Source organism: Cervus canadensis, chromosome X, assembly GCF_019320065.1.
Source record: "Cervus canadensis isolate Bull #8, Minnesota chromosome X, ASM1932006v1, whole genome shotgun sequence".
NCBI classification, from domain to species: Eukaryota; Metazoa; Chordata; class Mammalia; order Artiodactyla; family Cervidae; genus Cervus; species Cervus canadensis.
In genome coordinates this window covers 14,963,028-14,984,883 of record NC_057419.1, presented here as the reverse complement: position 1 = coordinate 14,984,883, position 21,856 = coordinate 14,963,028, and the positions used below count along the sequence as shown (strand labels likewise).

The window sequence follows — 21,856 nt, the reverse complement described above, 5'->3', positions numbered from 1 at the left end:
TTTACAAATACCAAATCTAGATCCTGAGAATAATTGTGTGAGGAGAGTACGATTATCTCCATTTTATTCATGAGAGTACTTCACTTGTTTCACACATCTGGTAAATGGTGGGGCTGAGATGTAAATGAAGTTGGGTCCAAATCTCTTCACAGGCCATTCCAGTGTGTTTCGAAGTAGAGACTCTTTGATAAGTCAGATTCATTCATTAGATCGCTGTGGTGTCTTCTTATGAAGAGGGGAGACGCTGCCAGTGCCCCATCCATACCTCCTAGGCCAGTGGTTCTCAGCAGGGACAATTTTCCCCCAAGAGGACACAGGTAACATCTGGAGATACTTTTTATTGACCCAACTGTGTGGGGGTGCCACTAATATATAGTGGGTAGAAGCAAGGGATGTTGCTAAACATCCTACAATGCACAAAATCCCCACCACAGAGAACTAGCCTGCCCAAAACATCAAGGGTACAGAGGTTGAGAAACAAATATTTCATAGACATAAGAAATTCACTCTTTAATAATTTCCACTTAGCAGTACACCTCACACCAACAACACATTTTCTTTTAGTGGAGTGGGTCTTGTGCCAACAAAGAAAACAAGGAGACATTTTCCTAGAGTGGAAGACTAGGACTGAGTTTTGGAACTTACATGCAAGCGGGTTTCCACTCAGCATGGCTTGTCAAAAGGCTAACAGATGGTGCAAAAAAACTGACCATTTGCGTGATCAAAACTGGCAGCTATTATTAGAGTCATTTAGAGCACTTGACTAGTCACCCAAGGAAACCACTGTTACATCCTCAAAAATCCCCAGTTTTGGAGTTTCAGCAGTATTATGAATGATGACACCCATTTCAAGCAATTTCACATGTACCAGTCCCCCTCCCCTAATTAATCTATTTTGTGATTATGATTTCCATTTTTTATAGGGAGCAGAACATATAAGGCAAATGTTAAGAGTTCGCTGCTAGGAGTGTAATAAAATGAGGAGAATGAAACAGAGTGTCCTTTGCTTGCCAAGTCACCTAACCTATCTGTATCCCATTAATCCACCAAATAGAGAGCATGGGCCAGAGTTCCAGATCTCCAAGGAATGCTTGGCACATAAAGGTTGAATATCAACAGTTTAGCATTGCCTTCTTTGCCTTGCTGTGCAATGGAGCTAAGTCTAATTTCTTGATTCTTTTTCTTTGGGACCATGCTCTGAAAAAGTGGTTCTCAAACAGGGGCAACACTTTGCCAAAGGACATCTGGCAGGGTCTGGAGACACACTAGGGGATGTCCTATTGGTAATCAGTAGGTAGTGGCTAGTGATATTTAATTCTACAGTGAACAAGACAATCCCTACCCCACCCCCAACACACACATATACAAAACAAAGAATGATCTGGTCCCAAATGCTTATACTGCCAAGGTTGACAAACCCTACTTTATGGATACAATTGTCCTTCTGGTCACAATAATCCTAATATTTCAGAATTCTATGTGTTAGACTAGGACACTTGCTTATTTCAAGCTTGGTTGCCATCTTTCTTCATGTTCATAGACACAACATACATGGAAAGCTATTACCTGGAGAGACAATAAGACTTCCTCTCCCTTTCAGCAGAAGACGGGACAAAAGGAAAAGGGATCAGGAAGAAATAGTTAATCAGTGTTTCTGAAAATATGGTCTTTAGGAACACATGCATCAGAATCACTTGGGGTAGGATTTAAAAAAATAGATTGTGTAGACCTCCCCAAAACATGTTCAATCAGAATTTCTTAGAGCACCACCTCAGGAATAATATTTTTAGCAAGATCCCTTGATTGTTGTCATGTACTACAAAGTTTGAGAACCAATGCCATCATAGGAGTAAGATGCAGAAAGTAATGCTTAGAAAGGCTGAGTGACTTGAAGGTCAAGCGGCGGGCATACGACAATGTCAGAACCCACCCAGAGCTCTGAATTTAATGTTGAAAAAAGGTGGAAAATATCTCTAAATGTTTGAAAAAACAAGCAAGAATCAGATTCGTAATTACTGAAGAAGAAATGAACATAACATTTGACCTCACTGATCATAACCCAGAGCCTACTGAGTGACTTGTTACATTTTCCTGTGGTTTTGTCAAGTTTTCTCTTCAGTGTCTTTATGACTAAGAGTAAAAAGAATGCTACACATTATTGGTTTCAAAGCTCTTAGGGATAACTGATCTCCATTAAATTTTATTTTTCAAGACCATGGAACTCTCTTTCTCACATTAACATGTCCAGAAATGACAAATGTGTATAAATTACACAACTTGTTAGTCTTTTTAGATATTCCAAAGGGAAAAATTCCTTCACATACTATTGAAAAAAAAAAAAAAAAAAACAACCTTCCTACCTAGAAATAATTCTTTGTCTCCTGTCTTGGCAAAGCAAAGTTGTCGGCCACTAGTTCCTTATGGTTGATGGGACAGTATGAGATTTGGAACAAAAGAGAGCTGTTTTGTACATCATAACAGACAATATAACAGCTTCAAGGCTATCATTTTGCATTTATGTGAAGTCACATTTTTACAGAGGTCTGATCAAAAGAACAAAGAAAATTCAGTCTGGGAAAGTTCAAGATGCACATGAGGACAATGATGAACGATTTGAGGAGAAGTCATGTGTAAGAAAGGAAAGCTTGGTCAGCTTTCTCCAGAAGGCTGGACCAGGATCAAGAGTGGAAATTATGAAGAAACAGATTTTGGCTCAGCATAAGAAACAACTTTCTATATTTGACCTGGCAATTCCACTCCTAGGTATACAACGAAGAGAAATGAAAACGTATGTCCACACAAAAACTTGTACACTTATGTTCATAGCAGTATTATTTATAACAGCCAAAGGTAGAAACAATTCAAATGTTAATCAACTGATGAGCGGATAAATCAAATGTGGTCTATCCATACACTGGAACACTATTTAGTCATAAAAAGGAATGAAATGCTGTCATATGCTAAAACATGGATGAATCTTGAAAACATTATGCTAAGTGAAAGCATCCAGTCACAAAAGACCACATATTACATGATTCCATGTATACAAAATGTTCATAACAGGAAAAGCTACAGAGACCAAAAGTAGATCCATGGCTATGTAGGGCTGGGGACAGAGGGGTTGAAGAGTTGAGAGGGTTGATAGCTAGAGGACCCACAGTTTCTTTTTTGGGGTGATGACAATGTTCTAAAATTAATTATGGGGATGGTTTCACAGCTTTGAATGTATGAAAAACCACTGAATTATTCACTTTAAATGGGTGAATGTATGAAATGTGAATTCTGTGCTGTGTGCTGTGCTTAGTCACTCAATCATGTCCGACTCTTTGCGACCCCATGGACTGTAGCCCTCCAGGCTCCTCTGTCCATGGAGATTCTCCAGGGAAGAATACTGCAGTGGGTTGCCATGCCCTCCTCCAGGGGATCTTCTCAACCCAGGGATTGAACCCAGGTCTCTGCATTGCAGGTAGATTCTTTTCTATCTCCATAAAACTATGAAAGACAGAGACAGACACAGAGAGAAGGGAGGGAGGGAAGAAAGGAAAGGAAAGAAAGAAGGAAGATCTCTATAATAAATTGACTAATGCAAGAGAAGGAGGCAGCTATCCTGGGAGGTATGCGCTCTTCCCAGTGATATTTAGAATTAACCTGTATGACCATCAGCTTAAGGGGCTGTACCATGTAAGCAGGTTCACTATAGGATCTGCAACTCTAAAATGTCAGTTAGTGTTTTATCCCTTTCCTGTTTCCCTGACGATCACATGTGTGGTTCAAGGTTAAAGACTGGCTTCTATTAATTCATTCAGTTCATCCTTTCATTCATTCTTTCAATGCCAAATGAAGGCCCTATGCTGTCTCTCTCTTAATAACACAGTTGCTTCTTGCCTTAGGTAGAGTTCCTCAGAAACAGTCACTAAGACAAGTATTCATGGGTAAGTGATTTATTAAGGACATGTTCCCAGGAGTAACTGGTAAAGGGTGAGAATAACAGGGTATGAAAGGGGAGGGAGTCAAGTAATGGTGTGATTTCTGGCAGAGTCTCAGTCTCAGTCTGATCCTGAGGGGAGCTTTGGAGTTATCCTACCTCAAGCCAAAGGAGCTGAGCTTAAATATTCTCACAGCCACCAATCATGGGCTATGGGATGCCCCAGGGTGATGTAAACTCCCAAGCACTTCCTGTTCTGTGTGGGTACAGGGAAACTGCTCAAGAACCCCAAGGGAAATCCTCAGAAGAAGTTCACAGATGTTGGTCATTAGAAGCAAACCACACAGAAACAGGGGGATGGAACAGACACACAGAATGGTAAAAGATCTGAGATATTCTGGGCAGAGTACCAACAGCAAGCATCCACTACACTTTTTGGTTGAAAACTTGTTAAGCTCTAAAAGCTGTTTATGACTGTTCCTATGTCCAGATATCCTGAGCAGAGTAGAAGCTGGCATCCCCCAGATGTATTTCCAGTGAAGTATGAATTGATCTTCCAAGACTTCATATTCCAGCTTACCCCCTTCCTTGCTGATAAATACTATATCTGGCATCTTTGACCACAGTAGACTTATTTCATATGCTGAAAATCTTCTGAAGTGGTTAATCTGCTCATACAGGGAATTTCTGCACTATGGGGAATTTCTCAGCAGCTTTAGCATCTCCAGTTGTCATTTAGTGATGGACTTTAAGTTTGGATAAATTTCAAAAACTGCAAAACCATGGAACTATTCACAACTAGTTTATTTTACTTATTGGATTTATTTCTTTCCCTTGGATTATTATAAATAGGTCTAAGATGGAAACAACCTAAATATCCATCAACATAAATGAATAAAGAAGACGTGGTGCATATATACAGTGGAATACTACTCAGCCATAAAAAGAACAAAATAATGCCATTTGCAGTAACATGGATGTACCCAGAGATTATCATACTAAATGAAGTAACCCAGACAGAGAACAAAAAAATACCACATGATATCACTTTTATGTGGACATTAAAATATGACACAAATGAAGCTATCTACAAAAAAGAAAGACTCACAGACATAGAGAACAGACCAGACTTGTGGTTACCAAGGTGGGGGGCGAGGTATGGAGTGGGAGGTTTGGGGGTTAGCTGATGTAAGCTATTATATAGTGAATAGATAAACAAGGTCCTACTGCAGGGCACAGGGAACTACATTCAATACCCTATGGTAAACTATAATGGAAAAGAATATAAAAAAGAATGTATATATAACTGAATCACTTTGCTGCACAGCAGTGATTAACACAAAACTGTACATCAACTATATTTCAACTCAAAAAAATAGGTCTAAAATGTTGATTCCCCAGACATACAGTTAAATTTTTCTCTGCTTCATCAATCATTTTATGACATCATTTATTGATTACCATCTTTTTCTGGGGACTAAATTAGTATACATGTGTGTATTTATTTAGCAATTAGAAATGTGCTGGGCATATATAAACTCTATATCAACGCTTGCTATTATCACATAGGGATAGAACTCTCAGGTTGCATGATGAGGTTTTTGTCCTCAAAGCTATTCTTCCTGCCAAGAGACTTGCAACAATTTTTCTGACCTATTTGGATTTTGAAAAATTGTTTCTATCTTGTATTTCTTTCTGCTACTTCTTACTAGCATTTTCTTCTCTCATTTCCTCTGAGGTTATCATACAAGATGGGGTTAATGGCAAAACTCAGCACCAAACAGAAGTACTGTAAATATTAGGTAAATTGAAAAACAAGGTTGGGGGGGAAGCAGAAACAAAGATAGCTCCCAGAACCTCTTAGTGCATATTTTGATGATGAGGAGAGAGCCAGAGGGCTTTATTCCAGAGTATGGTTTTGTTTGTATCTATGAAAGCGCACAAGCTGAAATTCCATAAATAGAGGAGCTTCTGTACCACTTTCTATTGCTAGTATCTTTTATTCCTCTGAAGTCTGTCCCCAGGATTTCAGTTCATGATGAGCATTTAATATATGCATGACAGCTGATGTAAAAATGTGTTACAGGGGCACAAAGCATTCTAGCAGGGGCATAAAGCATCAGAGAAAAATCCAGGAAAATACCAAAGGTAGAAAACCATCACTCAAATAATTTACAAAAAAACCTGAAAAGGAAGGCATGTTGTACTTCAACATTTTTTTTGTTTTGCTTGTTCTAAAAGAACAAGCAAGGGGAGATGTTTGTCTCAGATCTGGCAAAGGAGTAAGAATGGTTTTTACATTTCTAAATGGTTGAAAGAAAAATCAAAAGAATAGTATTTGATGACTTTCAAATTATGCAAAATTCACACTTCAGCATCCATAAATAAAGTCTTTCTGGAACACAGTCATATCCATTCATATATGTATTTATCTATGGCTGCTTCCAACAGCCTAACACATTTGTTCTGTTACAGAAAGTTTTTGCTGACCCCTGACTTAGAAAACTAAAATAGCACTTTATTTCGTTTGATCTTTTTTCTCCTTTTATAAAACTCCTCCTGGAGTTTTATATGTCTTTCCTTTGGACTTAAAAATGTATCTTTCATATATTTGTTTCTATTAACATCTCAATTATTTTATTTCATTTGTAGCCCTCAAGCAGACAGACAACTTGCCTAAGATAAACCAGCCTGTTTACAGCAGGCAGACTTCCAAACTGGATTCTCTTTTTCCGCATATCTAAGCTTTCAGAGACACACCTTTGTTATTTCTAGAAGTCTCAGGTAAATGTATGTGGGATTCATTTGGTGTGCAGAAGGCAGCCCCCACTCCCATTTTTTCTAGAGCAATATAAATCATAACCAAAAGCAAACATTCCTTTGTTGTGTTTGTATTCACTAGTCTCAAATCATTTGTCAAAGTATTTCCCTCTCATTGATTGGGGTTTTCAGCTGCTGCTGCTGCTAAGTCGCTTCAGTCGTGTCCGACTCTGTGCAACCCCATAGACAGCAGCCCATCAGGCTCCTGGATTCTCCAGGCAAGAACACTGGAGTGGGTTGCCATTTCCTTCTCCAATGCATGAAAGTGAAAAGTAAAAGTGAATCTGCTCAGTCTTGTCCGACTCTTAGCAACCCCATGGACTGGAGCCTACCAGGCTCCTCCATCCATGGGATGTTCCAGGCAAGAGCACTGGAGTGGGGTGCCTTCTCCGTGGGGCTTTCTAATTCTCATTAAAAAAAAAGCTTTTCCTGTGCCCTCGCCTTGCAAGTATAAACCTGCTTTTGGACACATGCTGTTTCTCCAAAATCACCCCAAATTTGAATAGACTTTGCACATGTCTACACTGGGTTCAATTATACACCACATCATGTGTTCTGAGATGAGAAAAGCAGAAGATTCTAGAACACTCATGTCTACATTTGGCCCGTAGAGTCTGACGATTTTGTCATGTCTTAAAAGCCTTATGACATTTCAAGGAAGCAAACTTGAATTGTTGTTTATTTTTACGGCATCATTTTTTTAACAGCCTGTGACTTCTAAGTCTTCTGAGTACCTCACATATTAGCTCATTTAGTCTCCATGACTTCCCTGGTGGTTCAGTTGGTAAAGAATCTGCCTGCAACGCAGGAGACACAGGTTCGATCCCTGGGTCGGGAAGATCCCTGGAGGAGAGCATGGCAACCCACTCAAGTATTCTTGCCTGGAGAAGCCCATGGACAGAGGAGCCTGGCGTGCTGCCGTCCATGGGGTCACAAAGGGCGACTGAACTGAACTGAACTAATCAGCCAAAAATTTGGGTAATTCTTTAAAAAGACCTGGCTATTTCTTCTGAACTTCTCCTTTAAAAGCTGCCCGAGTTTCTGGCTTTGGAATAATACTTTAATCCTTTTTAAAATCTAAAATTGATGTTTTGGAGAAGTGCACACATCTTAAGCAGCTTCCCACACAAGACTGGGCAGCCAGCCAGAATTCAAGAGTGCAGTTGAGGCAGACAACACAGCGTACAAACAGCTCCCTCAGTCTCCAGCGCCTCTTTACAACCTCACAATGTTAAGACTAAACAGAAATGGGGGGAAAACCCTCTTTCCAAAAGGCCTTCTTAGGATCCATGAAATACATATTCAGCTGACCTTGCAGCCTTCACTTTCTCCTTTGGCCAGAAAGCCCAGGGGCACAGGGTCTGCTCAAGGGGTTAATCCAGTGCAGCTTAGATACAACCTTCTTATCCTGGGCAGGGGCTGCTTGGAGCTGAGACCACCTAGGCGGCCACACTGTCAGGGGGGGATGTAGTCTAATGCGGAAAGCCAGAAACAGAAAATGTGTCCCATTTGTTACTGAGACTAGAATGCAAGCATAGTCTCAAACAAAGGGCTGGACCTGTTGTGGAGACTCCTGAGATTGTATGAGGAAGAACACATCATCTAGGCAACATTTTTAATAGAAAACTGACTACTCACTGCAAGGTTTCCATCATTTAAAGGATATGGATTTTTTTATGAGGGGGGCGGGTGGTGCTCCTTATTGAGGCATAATACGTATATAAACTGAACGGTATTGAATTCATAAGTGCATAACAGTGCATTTTGCAAAGTGAACATCTCTGTTTAATGACTACTTAGAACAAGAAAAACCCGCTCCCAACTTTTACTCCATTAAAAGGAACCACTCTCCTGACCAACACCATCATAGATTTTTCCCTTTTTTCTGAACTTTGGATGAATAGAATCCTGCAGTAGACAGTCTTCTTCTTTTTTTCAATCTGGTGTCTTTCATCACTATTGCATGTTACCAGTCTAGGGTTATTAAAGAATAGTGCTGATAAGAACATTCTAGAACATGGTTTTTGGTGAACATAGGTAGGCATTTCTGTTGGGTATATACCTGAGAATAGAATAGCTCCATTATAGGGAGTACATATATTCCGCTTTACCAGTACTGCCCAGTAGTTGCCCAAAGTATTGGTACCAACCAATACTGCTACCAGAAATGTATGAGAATTCCAGTTGTCCCACATTAATGCAAAACTTGATATTATCAGTTCTCACTCTTCCTTAATTAGAGCCATTCTGATGGGCACTCAGTGGTACTGTACTGCAGTTTTAATTAACATCTCCCTGATGACTAATGAGTTAGAGCACTTTTCATATGTGTATTGGTCTTCAGAGATCCCTTTTGCAGAGTCCATTCCATTCTTTTGCCCATTTTTCCATCCGGTTACCTGTCTAGAATAGGGGTTGGCAATGTTTTCACATAAAGGGACAGATGGAAAATATTTTTGGTCTTGCAGGCCAGACAGTCTCTGTCACAACTCAACTTGGCTGTGACAATGCAAAAGCATTCATATACTATACATAAATTAATGGGTGTGGCTGAGTCCCAATGAAACCTTTTTTTTACCAAAATAGTCAGTGGGTTAAATTTAGCCCACAGGCATTTGTCCACCTCTGGCTTAGAAGATCTACATGGTTTTGATTTTTCAATATCAGCAAAAGTGAAATTGTATACCAAAACTTACTATCTATCCAGTATCCATTCTTCTATTATTTATTTGTACCATGACAATGAAGAGGTGCCAATTATGGCAGGTATTAACCTGGCTGAAAAAATTAAAGATATCAGAGACCAAGCATTGGGTGGAAGGCTTCTAAGAAATTATTAAAAGGAAGCTCTCTCAGCAAGGATGACCCTCTGAGCTCCACTTTTCCTTATTTTTTCTGTCCAAAACATGGACGTGATGGCTGGATATATAAAAGACATTTTGTGATCACGAGACAATCTTGAATAGGAAATCTGGCACTAGGAATGACAAAACAGAAAGAACTCGAGACACTAATGACATTGTAGAACTGCTATACTAGCCCAATCCTTTCATTTGTTTTATGTGTAAGAAAACTTACTACCTACCTTGTCTAAGACATTCTTCTTTCAGTTCTGTTTCTGACAGCCTGTTTCTAACAATGTAATTCTTAATGGATAAAAGAAAACTCCCATTTTTGATTGTATTTTTTTTCTACTAACTCCTGACTGAAATTTTAACCTTCAGTTTTATTGTTTACTATTTCATCCATTATCATTGAAGGCTTAGTACATACTCTTTTATCTTTTTGTACTTTCTCACTGCTTCTGTCCTGTTTCCTCCCCTTGATCATGTCTTGTTCATGGAGAAGAAATATTCCATAATCTTCTGTGCCCACAGGACTTATGCACATCATATAGTTAATGCTCCAAAAAATAGTTCTTTGTGATGAAAATGGTTATGCTAAAGATGGCAAAGAACATTCTTCATTCAGCAAAATGACAGCATATTTTTGGTGAGAAAGACAGTCAAAGAAAGGAGACTTCGGGGTCTGAAGGCAAAGGGCAGGGCTCCATAGCCTCTTAATAGGCACTGAGGCCTATAATACTAATATTTTAAACTTATGCAACTCAAAGTTACACTATTTGGGACATTGTTTACTCTCTGGTACACTACTGTGAAACTGACTTCTTATATTCTGAGTGCATTTAAGCTGAGGTTCAGGTGAATCTCATCTCATATAGGATGTTCCCTTATAAGACAACAACCTGGTTGCTGTCGCTTGCAGTTGTGTAGAGCCAGGTTCACACTCTCCTTAAACACGATATCCTAAGACAGTTTTCTATTACTATATAACTTGAAAGTATGAGTATGAAATAGACTTTTCAAAGCATAATCTAATTCAATGATTTTTATAAACAATCACTTCTACCCTGTTCTCTATAGTAAGTTTCCCTTAGTTGATAAGGGGTAATTATTCTGAGCTAAAAACCAGTTTTGGAGATAATCGTTTCAACGGAAGGCTACTGACTGACAACCACAGTCAAATACAGCACAGTTGCCAACTTGTATTTCACAGTCAAGACGGAAAAGCAACAAGACTCAGGAAATACCTGAAAAATCTACTGAAATCCAATTGAAGAGAAAAACACAACCTTCATTAAAGTGTTAGAGACAACACCCACTACAATGTTGATGCCAGGTGTACCCAGGGAGAAAAAGCATCCCAGTGTGAAGTCAAGGAGACTGGGACAAGGACTTGTTAGTAGGTGAAGCCACCTGGCCTTATTTTGTTTCCAGCCAGGGAACTATAACTTTGGCCCTCCAGACCCAGAGGATTTGGTCTGGGTTAAAGGGAAGATAAAGGTTCTAGGAGGCTGAAAAGAGAAGAAAAGTATGGGGAGGAAGGGAGATTGTACATCCAATATCTCACATAGATTCCATGAATTTGTATTACTTTAAAAATCAAATCTCAGCTGACATTGAGTTATAGATAACCAAATTAATGCTGACCTTTGAAATGGAGTGTTCTCACACAATTATCTTGCCTTCACTTTGGATTGAAAATCTTGTCTTCATATTTTCAGGTAGGAGGCCGATTCTGATTACAGGTTAGAGTGCATATAACTACCTGGAGATTTTCTGTGTGCTTTTTTAAGCAAAGGTACATGCCAGGAACCACACAATCCAAACGTCCACTCAAGGCTTTAACAAGCAGTCTGTCCTATGTTTGACAGGATTTATTGAGGAATAAAAAAATGTTTTTCCTTATTCTTAAGACCAAAGGAATGATTGCTTTTCAAACCACCTCTGATTTCTTCAACTCCCTTCTATTGTAGCCCAGTCTGTTCTAAACTCACTCTCTTCTGTCTGAAGTATTGCAAAGCACTTTTCCAAGCAGGAAGCCTGATCCCAGTAATAGTGTGATTGTAAAAGCCAGTATAAAAGCCATTATAAAATCAGTCTCAGCTCGCTCTTTACTTAGAACTTCAAACTGTCTCTATTGAGAGAAGAAAATTCTTTTAAAAGCGTCATTCTTTTCCCTATTGTCTGAGCTCACATTGCCTAGCTGGTTAAAAACTGAAGTCGTTAGGAGTTAAGACTTGAATATGCAGTCCATGTAGGCATGAAATAGGTAAATTTCCAGATTCCAAAACAGGACAGGAAGGAGTCAAAGACTTCTGCAGAGGAAAAGAGCCTCTTGAGATTGTAGGAGTCTTTAAAACTCATACCTATTCTCCAAAGTCAAAGTGCCCCAGAGGACAAGGGGGCTGGATAATTTTTACCCCTATTTGGACATTCTTTCGGGTGATGCTACTTAATAATTACATCCAGGCAAGAGGCAAAAACTCAGCTATTCCAGACAAATCTAGATGTGTGCACACCCTACACATGTACCCTCTTCCTTATACCACTCATTGCAAAACAAAGATCAAACTTGCACAAAGAAGCCCAAGGTGGCACTGGCATGTAGCCAGTGCTTTTTAGAATATCAGTTAAATGATACCAAACCAAGGCTGTGCTATATCAAATTAAAGCAGCATTATTCAATCAGGGTCATTCTGCCTCCCCAGGGATATTGGGTAATTGAGACATTTCGGTTGTGATAATGGGGAAGGGGTGGAGTGGGAGAGGTGGAAGGGTGCCCCTGGCATCTAGTAGGTAGAAGCCGGGGCTGCTGCTTAACATCCTACATTGCCTAGAACAGCACCCACTACAAAGAATCACCTGACCCCAAATATCAATGGTTGCTGAGGTTAAGAAAACCTGACTTACAGAAAGAGAAAAACAAATATCGTATATTTGTTATCATATATTCCACATACATATGGAATCTAGAAAATGATACTGATGGATCTATTTGCAGGGACGGAATGGAGATGCAGATGTAGAGAATGGACTGTGGACACAGCAGGGGAAGGAAAGGATGGGATGAATTGAGTGCGTAGCATTGACATAAATACACTGCCGTGTGTAAAATACATAGCTAGTGGGAAGCTGCTATGTAATACAGGGAGTTCAGCCTGGTGCGCCGTGATGACCTAGAGGGGTAGGATGAGGGAGGGGAGGGAGGGGAGATATACATATATATTGAAGGCAGGAGGAGAAGGGAACAACAGAGGATGGATGAGATGGTTGGGTGGCATCACTGATTTGATGGACATGAGTTTGAGCAAGCTCTGGGAGTTGGTGATGGACAGGGAAGCCTGGTGTGCTGTAATCCATGGAGTCGCAAGGAGTTGAACACAACTGAGTGACTGAACTGATATATTATGTATGTATATATACATACACACACACACACATATATATATAATGATGATTGATTCACGTTGTTGTATGGCAGAAATCAACACAACATCATAAAGCAATTTGCCTTCAACTGAAAAATGAATAGCAAAAAAAGAAAAAGAAACCCTGACTTAGAATGAGAAGAAGCTAGAGCAATACCTAAGATGGGTCACACCCATTCCAAAGCACACTGGCATGAGATTTAAAACACATACACTACCTGCTATGCCCAATGAATGTGCAGAAGGGAGATCCTGTCGCAAATTGGCATGGTTAACTTTTCATCACAGCACGTTAAGGGTTTACCAGTTGCTTCATGCAGAAGGATTAATAAATTGAGTGTCAGACTCCTGTTACTGTATATGTTCAAGTAACATTTTGAAATCAACTGTAAATCTAATTTATTGCATCCAGAAGCTAATCATTCTTAATGAATTCTTTTGGCTTTTACTCTACATCTGGGATAAAAGGATCCCTTCAGATATTGTCCCTGCAGTTGTCCCAACTGATCGCTCTGATGAGAATTTCCATGTTCAGAGTGAGAAAAGCAGATCATGCTTTCTGTTATCTTCTTTCACAGTGAGTCCTGAATAAGGCCCATTTCATCCGGGCATGTACCAAATAAACAATTCATTAAGTTCAGTTTTGCTTTAAAAAGAAAAAGCTGTAACCAAAAAGTGCTATTTGGTACCCATTTTCCAATGGGAATAGGACCAACATGGATATAAGCGTTTTTTTTTTTTTCTTCTTAATTGCTTTTCACTTCTTTTTTTGATCCTTTCCTAAGATAGATTCTCCATGTGACTCATACTGAAAAGAAAAAATTTCTTTCAGCCAGAAGAGTCGTTGGCAGAAAGTTGACATTCCATTCCTTTCCTGTCCTACCAACGTACACACATTTAACTCCAAAGAATGACTGATCAAAAACAGCCCTTCAGGGTCCTAAATGAAACATCAAACCACCTCAGAGAGTGGCAACCTCAGTAGTAAATATTTAATAAGCCTTAATACTAAGTATTTAAATATATTCAGGGGACAAGGAAACCACAAAACTCTGACATTCTAAGGAATATTTATTTGTGAGAAGTATCCTTCTACTTCATTATGTCTGTTAAATCACAAGAGGAACATTAAGTCTCGACATCTTGTCAGAGATATTTTTGGTCAAGCTATAGTTTACTAGGGGTTCCCTGGTGGCTCAGATGGTAAATAGTCTGTCTGCAATACAGGAAACCTGAGTTCAATCCCTGGGTCTGGAAGATCCCTTGGAGAAGGAAATGGCAACCCACTCCAGAATTCTTGCCTGGAAAATCCCATGGACGGAGGAGCCTGGCAGGCTACAGCCCATAGGGTCACAAAGAGTCAGATATGACTGAGTGACCTCACTCACTCACTCATAGTTTACTATCAAGAAAAGGTGCTTATTAATGAAAAGTCTCTAAAAGCTGGGAACAGATTTTCAGTCCAAAATACTGAATTTCCATGAGGAAATATTTTAGAATACAGGCATCAGTACAGCATGAATTACACTGTTTGCCTTGTGTCTATAGATTAAATCATTGAAGGGAATGGCACTGCAGTGTCAGATACCCACATTTCTTTAAGACCAGGGAGGACATGCTTGAGTGTTTAAGGAAGCAAGTTAAGATGACAAACCTGACCACTGTCTACAATAGACTATCATGATCTACTTGTTGTTATTTAATCACTAAGTCATGTCCGACTCTTTGAGACCCCATGGACTGTAACCCACCAGCCTCCTCTGTCCATGGGATTTTCCTGGCAAAAATACTGGAGTGGGTTGTCATGTCCTCCTCCAGGGGATCTATTCGACCCAGAGATGGAATCCACGTTTCCTGCGTTGGCATGCAAATTCTTTACCACTGAGCCATCGGGGAAGCCCATCATCATCTATTAGGTTTCCATAAACGATCCATCCCTGGAGAAGGACAAGACAACCCACTCCAGTATTCTTGCCTGGAGACTCCCCATGGACAGAGGAGCCTGGCAGGCTATCTACAGTCCATAGGGTCACAAACAGTCAGACATGACTGAGCACAGCAAATGATCCATAGTTTAAACTTTCCACATGTCATCTTCGTTTACAAGTTATTTCCCTTCTATAGAGTCAAAGCAAGCTACAGTATACCTGTAAAGAAAAAGGAAAAATTGAAAAGTCAAGCCAATTAAAATCTGAACTTCAGACTTTCTCACAAAATTCTACAACATACAGGAGTCTTTTACTAAGTTAGATTAAGTCAACAAACTACAGCCTGTGGGCCAAATTTAGTCCATAGCCTGTTTCTGTAAATAAAGTTTTACTGCAACACAGCCACAATTCATTCTTGTATTGTCTATATCTGCTTTTGGCCTAAAAAGGCAAGGTCAAGTTTTTGTGACAGAGACCTTCTGGCCTGAAAAGCCAGTAATATTTCTGGCCCCTTACAGAAACAGTTTGCTTACTTCTGCCTTAGATCTCTGGCTTCTTTGAAGTAGATGCTTTCACAGAGGGTATTTGTATATATAATCAATAATCTTCAAGAAAGGATGTTATCTACAGACTTAACAACAACAACAACAAAAAAAAACCAGGCAAACAATCACAAGTCAAAAACACATGGTTCTAGCAAGAAAGATGTTTCTAAAGGATGCTGACTCTGCAAAGCATTCACTTGAAACCATGCAATTTGCATAAATGATTTGTGATTGACAAAAAAAGAGTTGGACTGATATATGCATTTCCCAATACAGGAGTGAGAGGTTTTAATTTGTTGTGGTGAGTGTTTTTAAATAATGGAGACCTATCTACTTTATAGAATATAACTGTCCTAAAATTCTCCAAAGTCACTGTGAGATAGCTCTTATGTTAATGAAACTAGCAATAACCAAGACAGATTTCTAGAAGAAAGGAGTACAGAGGAGTGAACACATATTTCTCCATACATATGCCTTCTTAATAGCAATGGCTTTCATTTCCAAGCAAAGCCAGTCACCCTCTCTCCTGCCTCCACCCTAACTGTACTACTTTGGAAGCTTAAACTCAAATATTCCAGTCTTTAAGCACCACCTCCAATCCTTCCTCTTGTCTTGATTTTCTTCCAGATAATCAGCCCCCTGTCAACTTCAGATAAGGACTCTCCTTCCTTATCTAACCCGGATACCTAGGTCAGCTGCAGAAATTCTTCTTGCCCTTCCTTTGTCTTCTTGCTGTGATTCAGCTAACTCCACTCCTGATCAAATGGACCACACCCCCTCCTTCCTGGAGAATACTAAGTACATTGGGAAAAAATTGCACTAATGTGTAAACTGCATTATGCTAAGTGAGATAAGTCAGACAAATATTGTCAGATCTCACTTATACGTGGAATCTGAAAAAGAAAAACCAAGCTGATACAGAGAACAGACTGGTGATTGCCAAAGGCAGGCGTTAAGGGTGGGAGTAGGGAGAATGGGCGATGGTGGTGGTTTTAGTCGCTAAGTCGTGTCTGACTCTTGAGACCTCATGGACTGTAACCCGCCAGGCTCCTCTGTTCATGTGATTCTCCAGGCAAGAAAAATTGCAGTGGGTTGCCATTTCCTTCTCCAGGGGATCTTTCCGACCCAGGAATCGAACCTGGGTCTCCTGCATTGCAGGCAGATGATTTACTGACTGAGCTATGAGGGAAGCCCAGGGGCCAGTGATACCTCCAGAATTATATACACAGAACTGTGGTTTGGGGTGGGAGACTGGGAGCAAGCTATTTTGACTTGGTTTCTAGGCTAATCTGGGGTGGTTAGGAACAGGATGCTTTTGAAAATTCTGAGAAGTCAGAAGCTTTTCATGCCACTGCCAGCTGAGGCACCATCCCTACTTTCCCAGCCCAACAAGGCACCAAGGCCAGTCCACCCTACATCAGAGATCTCTCTCAAGCCTATTACTTTTGGTTATCACCACCAATGAAGGGTCTCTTCACTGGTCTCCCTGGCTTCGGCCTCCTTCCGCCACCTTCCCAAGTCCCCATCCACATATGCCCTTCTCTGCTTCCAGAATGGTCTTTCTAAAATGCTGGATAGACCCGTCACATCTCATAAGCAATGGGATCCAAACATCTGGGCAGCCACTGTACATTGCATGTGAGCCCTTGGAAGAGACCTCACTGTTCTCTTTCCACATCTGCATCTCGTTCTTCTCTCCACCGAGGTACATTCTCACCGGGGCTTTATGGCCGAGCTCCCAGGTCAGCCCTCCTCTGACATGCACATGCCGCATACCCATCCCTCCTTGGACTACTCCTGGCCCTGTACTCCTACGCTTTCTCTGGGATGAAAATCCACTGGATGTTCTCCATTTGCACTTTCCTCCCCTGACCGAGTTCTCTGGAAAGCAGGGACCACACCTTCTGGATTTCCAGATCTGCATCCTGGGGCCCATGGTCTGGCGCGTCGCAGGAGGTGTGGTCCTAAAGGCTTAGTGAATTGACAGGAGAAAGTCCGAGGATTCAGAAGGATTTCAGGGCGATTTGTATCTGACTGACATCAGTGACCGCAAATGCTTTGGGCAGATATGCTAGTAGACGCTGGTGGATGGACATGTCTGGAAAGCCTTGGCTCAGAAAAAAACTGACAGGCCGTGAACCCCCAGAGTGCCGCTGGGAAACACTTAGAGACGTTTACACAGGGGTGTATTATTTCCCTGTGACAGGTGAGGTATTCACCCTGACAGCCATGGCGAATGAGTAAGCACATTCCAGAGCTGTGTACACACACACGTGTCATCAGGATGGTCCCCAGATACCAATAACAAGGCAGTGTGCTCTTGCCTCTTTAAGGGAGGTTTTCCAGAATATTAAGAATTGGTCTGACATCTAGTTGATACTTACACAGAACCTGAAAAGTGATTTATGTTCAAAATCTCCAAGATTTTGCATGTGTACATGTTTTTATGTGCATGTGTGTTCATGTTTGTGTGTGAGTGTGTTTTTTTAAATTGACGTATAGTTGCTGTACAATATTATATAAGTTTCAGGTATACAATATAGTGATCACAATTTTTAAAGGTTGTACTCCATTTCTAGTTATTATAAAATATTGGCTATACTCCCTGTGCTGTACAGTGTATCCTTGTAGCTTATTTTATACCAAAGAGTTTGTATCTTTTAATCCCCGACGCCCTCCCCTCACCCCACTGAGAACCACTGGCTTGTTCCCTGTGTCTGTGAGTTGTCATCACTAGCTATGTTTTCTTTTGCTATCTCCTATGTGTTTAATCCCAGGTTGATGAGAAGGGTGATTAATGAAATTCTCTGGAAAACAGCTTGCTGCTCTTGCAGCCATTTCAACACATGATGCTCAAACAAAGTACAACCAACGTGTCATTTCCATGTGCTCTGCTACCTACGTGAAATTCTAGACAAGTCATACAGTGAGAAGCGAAAGGAATTTATTTCTGAAATTGAGCACCTGAGCCTCTCGGGCTTCTGAGTCACGAAAGCTTCCAGCTGAATGAGGCTCTCAAGAGGCTGCAGTTAGTAATGCACCCGGTTAGTAATGCACCTTCTTCCACGGTGGACCATCTCTGACCATCCCATGAGGAGTCCAGAAACTTCACCCTGAAGATTCAAATCCATTTCATGGCCTCTTATTCATACTGACTATTCTTGCATTGTGAAAGCTAGCTGTTCCAAAACCATGTACTTTATGGTCTAAAGTACGATTTCCCAGCCTCGGCACTATGAACACTTGTGGTTGGACAAGTCTATGTGGTGGGAGCCTGTCCCATGCACTGGAGGATGTTTCACAGCATCTCTGGTTTCTACCTACTAAATGCCATTAGTATAATACCTTTCCCAGTGTGACAACCGAAAATGTCTCTTGTGTGTGTGCTCAGTGGCACAGTTGTGTCTGACTCTCTGCAACCTCATGGACTATAGCCCTCCAGGCTCCTCTGCCCATGGGGATTTTCCAGGCAAGAATACTGGAGTGGGTTGTCATGCCCTCTTTCAGGGGACCTTCCTGACCCAGGGATCAAACTCGCCTCTCTTGTGTCTCCTGAATTTGCAGGCGGGTTCTTTACCACTGTCACCACCTGGGAAGCCCTAGACTTTGCCAAATATGTGGGCAAAATCACCTGCCCACCCACTCCCACCAAAGGATGAGAACCACCAAAGGATGGTGTCTGGCTGGGGAATCATCAAGGAGGCCGTTAGTAGAGATCCCAGGTGAGAGACTCAAACATCCTTACTCACGGATCCAGCTATGCAGCACAGCTCAGATCAGCCCTCCTGCACCTTACATTCAAAGGCCTTTTCCTAAGGCCAGTGTCACACAGAGACCCATGGAAGAGCTACCAACAACACTTTGCACCTTCCAAAAGCCCATTCTGATCCCTTTAGTAGATGCGGGGATATAATTCAGCTCTTAAATGCAGAGACAAACACCAAGTCATTGCCTTTATTGCTTTCTCAAGTTTTTTTCTTAATCACTCCAAGAGAAAATGTTATCATTGTGGCCTATGCTGGAATCAGAAAGCAGGAGAACCACTTGTTGCCATAGCAGCAGAGCTAAGGCACATTTCCTGTAACCCTCCGAGTTCACAGTGCAGTCTCCCAGTGCTATCTGTCTTGATTGCTTTAATAGAGGAATCAATGTATGCAGGCATTACAATTAAAGAAATAAAACTTCAGTTAAATAAACTTCAGTTAGAAGTGATATGAATATTCACATATGTGGTCCCTAACACTTGTACTTTGTTGGTGGGAATGTAAATTAGTGGAGCCACTATGGAAAACAGTATGAGGTTCCCTAAAAAAGCTAAAAATAGAGCTACCATATGATCCAGCAATCCCACTCTTGGGCATAGAGCCAAAAAAAACCAAAATGCTAATTCAAAAAGATACACACACCCTTATGTTCATAGAGGCAGTATTTGCAATAGCCAAGATATGGAAGCAGCTCAAGTGCCCATCAACAGGTATCTGAATTAAGATGTGAGATACACACACATATATATTTATGAATGAATGTTATGCAGCCATATAAAAGAATGAAATAATGCCATTTGCACCAACATGGACAGACCTAGAGAATATTATACTTGGCGAAACAAGTCAGACAGGTTCCACGCTTCAGTTGTGTTTGACTCTTTGCGACCCCGTGGACTGTAGCCCGCCAGACTCCTCTGTCCATAGGTTTTTCCAAGCAAGAATACTGGAGTGGGTTGCCATTCCCTTCTCCAGAGGATCTTCCTGACCCAGGGATTGAACGTGTGTCTCTTATGTCTCCTGCAAAAGTGGGTTCTTTACCACTAGCATCACCTGGGAAGCCTGCAAGTTAGACGAATGTTCTATGTTCTCATTTACCTGTGAAGTCTGAAACATAATATGAATGAGTGCGTGTGCAAGACAGAAGCTGACTCATAGACAGAAAATAAACTTATGGTTACCAAAGGGGGGGGTCAATGAAGAGCTTGGGGTTAACAGATACCAACTACTACTGTGTGTAAAACAGATAAGGATATACCGTATAGCACAAGGAATTATACCTATTATCTTGTAATAACCTATAATGAAATACGGGGCTTCCCAGGTGGCGCTAGCAGTAAAGAACCCACCTGCCAATGGAGAAGACATGAGACATAAATTTGATCCCTGGGTCAGGAGGATCCCCTGGAGAAGGAAATGGAAACCCACTCCAGTATTCTTGCCTGGAGAATCCCACGGACAGAGGAGTTTTGCAGGCTACAGACACAGAGTTACAAAAGAGTTGGACACAACTTAGTGACTAAACAACAAAGTACTGTACATCTAAAACTAAAACAATACTGTAAAGTGACTACACTTCGATTAAAAAAATATGTGGTTCCTCTAGTGAAAGTGAAAGTGAAGTTGCTCTTTGCTACCCCGTGGACTGTAGCCCACCAGGCTCCTCTGTCCATGGGATTCTCCAGGCAAGAATACTGGAGTGGGTTGCCATTTCCTTCTCCAGGGGACCTTCCCAACCCAGGGATCGAACCCGGGTCTCCCGCATTGCAGGCAGACGCTTTGCCCTCTGAACCACCAACACTCCCTCTAATGAAATGGGGCTCTATATATGGAGATCAGCTCAAAGGAAGCACCAAGGCTCTTTGTAGATGGACTTAAATTCTGAGTGAAGGCAGAATCTAGGAACCCAAATGAATGTTCTGAAGAGCAAAATTCCAGCAACTAACAATCCCAATAGTTTGTCCTCTCAGCTCAGCTCTCCTTTGGTATCTCTGTCTACAGTGCCTCCTTCATCCTGCACAGGGGTCACCTCCTTGAGTCCCCAGGTGAAGATGATGCCTCTTCTCCATGACCAAATAGCATCTATTCATAAACTGCCCCATTGTAGGGACATTCTTTTATACGTCTGAATTCACCACTAGACTGGCAACTCCTCGAAGGCAGAGGTGATATCTTCCCTGATATTTAATAAAGGTTTAATAAGTGTCTGCTGAAGTGAAGGGACCTCTTTGATTCACATTTAAGAAAAGATGAAAACCAAAGGATAAGAAAAGAAACTTACACAAGAATTTAGAAAAGCATGAAAAAGAACAATTATGAATCACACCTCCACTTCCCACCTCAGACTTCTGGCAGGAGATTTTGGTTAGTTGAGATGTAATCTGAAATTCTAAATGTTCCATTGACTGATTTAGAGTACCTATTATTCATTCATCTATCCATTCATTTGAAGGATATCTGCTTGCATGTCTATGATGTCCTGAGCACCAAGCAGGTGAGAATAATAATGTTTTATACTTACATAAGGTTTTATAGTGTATGCAATAGTTTCATCCACATAATCTAATCAAAGGCATATCCAGAAACTCCTTGAATGATTTTCT

General features: G+C 40.8%; 1 protein-coding gene across 2 annotated transcripts in view; it reads right to left on the bottom strand.

Moving 5' to 3' along the window:
• Positions 1–21,856, bottom strand: part of ARHGAP6 (Rho GTPase activating protein 6) — a 488,293-nt gene that overhangs the window by 278,336 nt on the left and 188,101 nt on the right. The window lies entirely within an intron of this gene.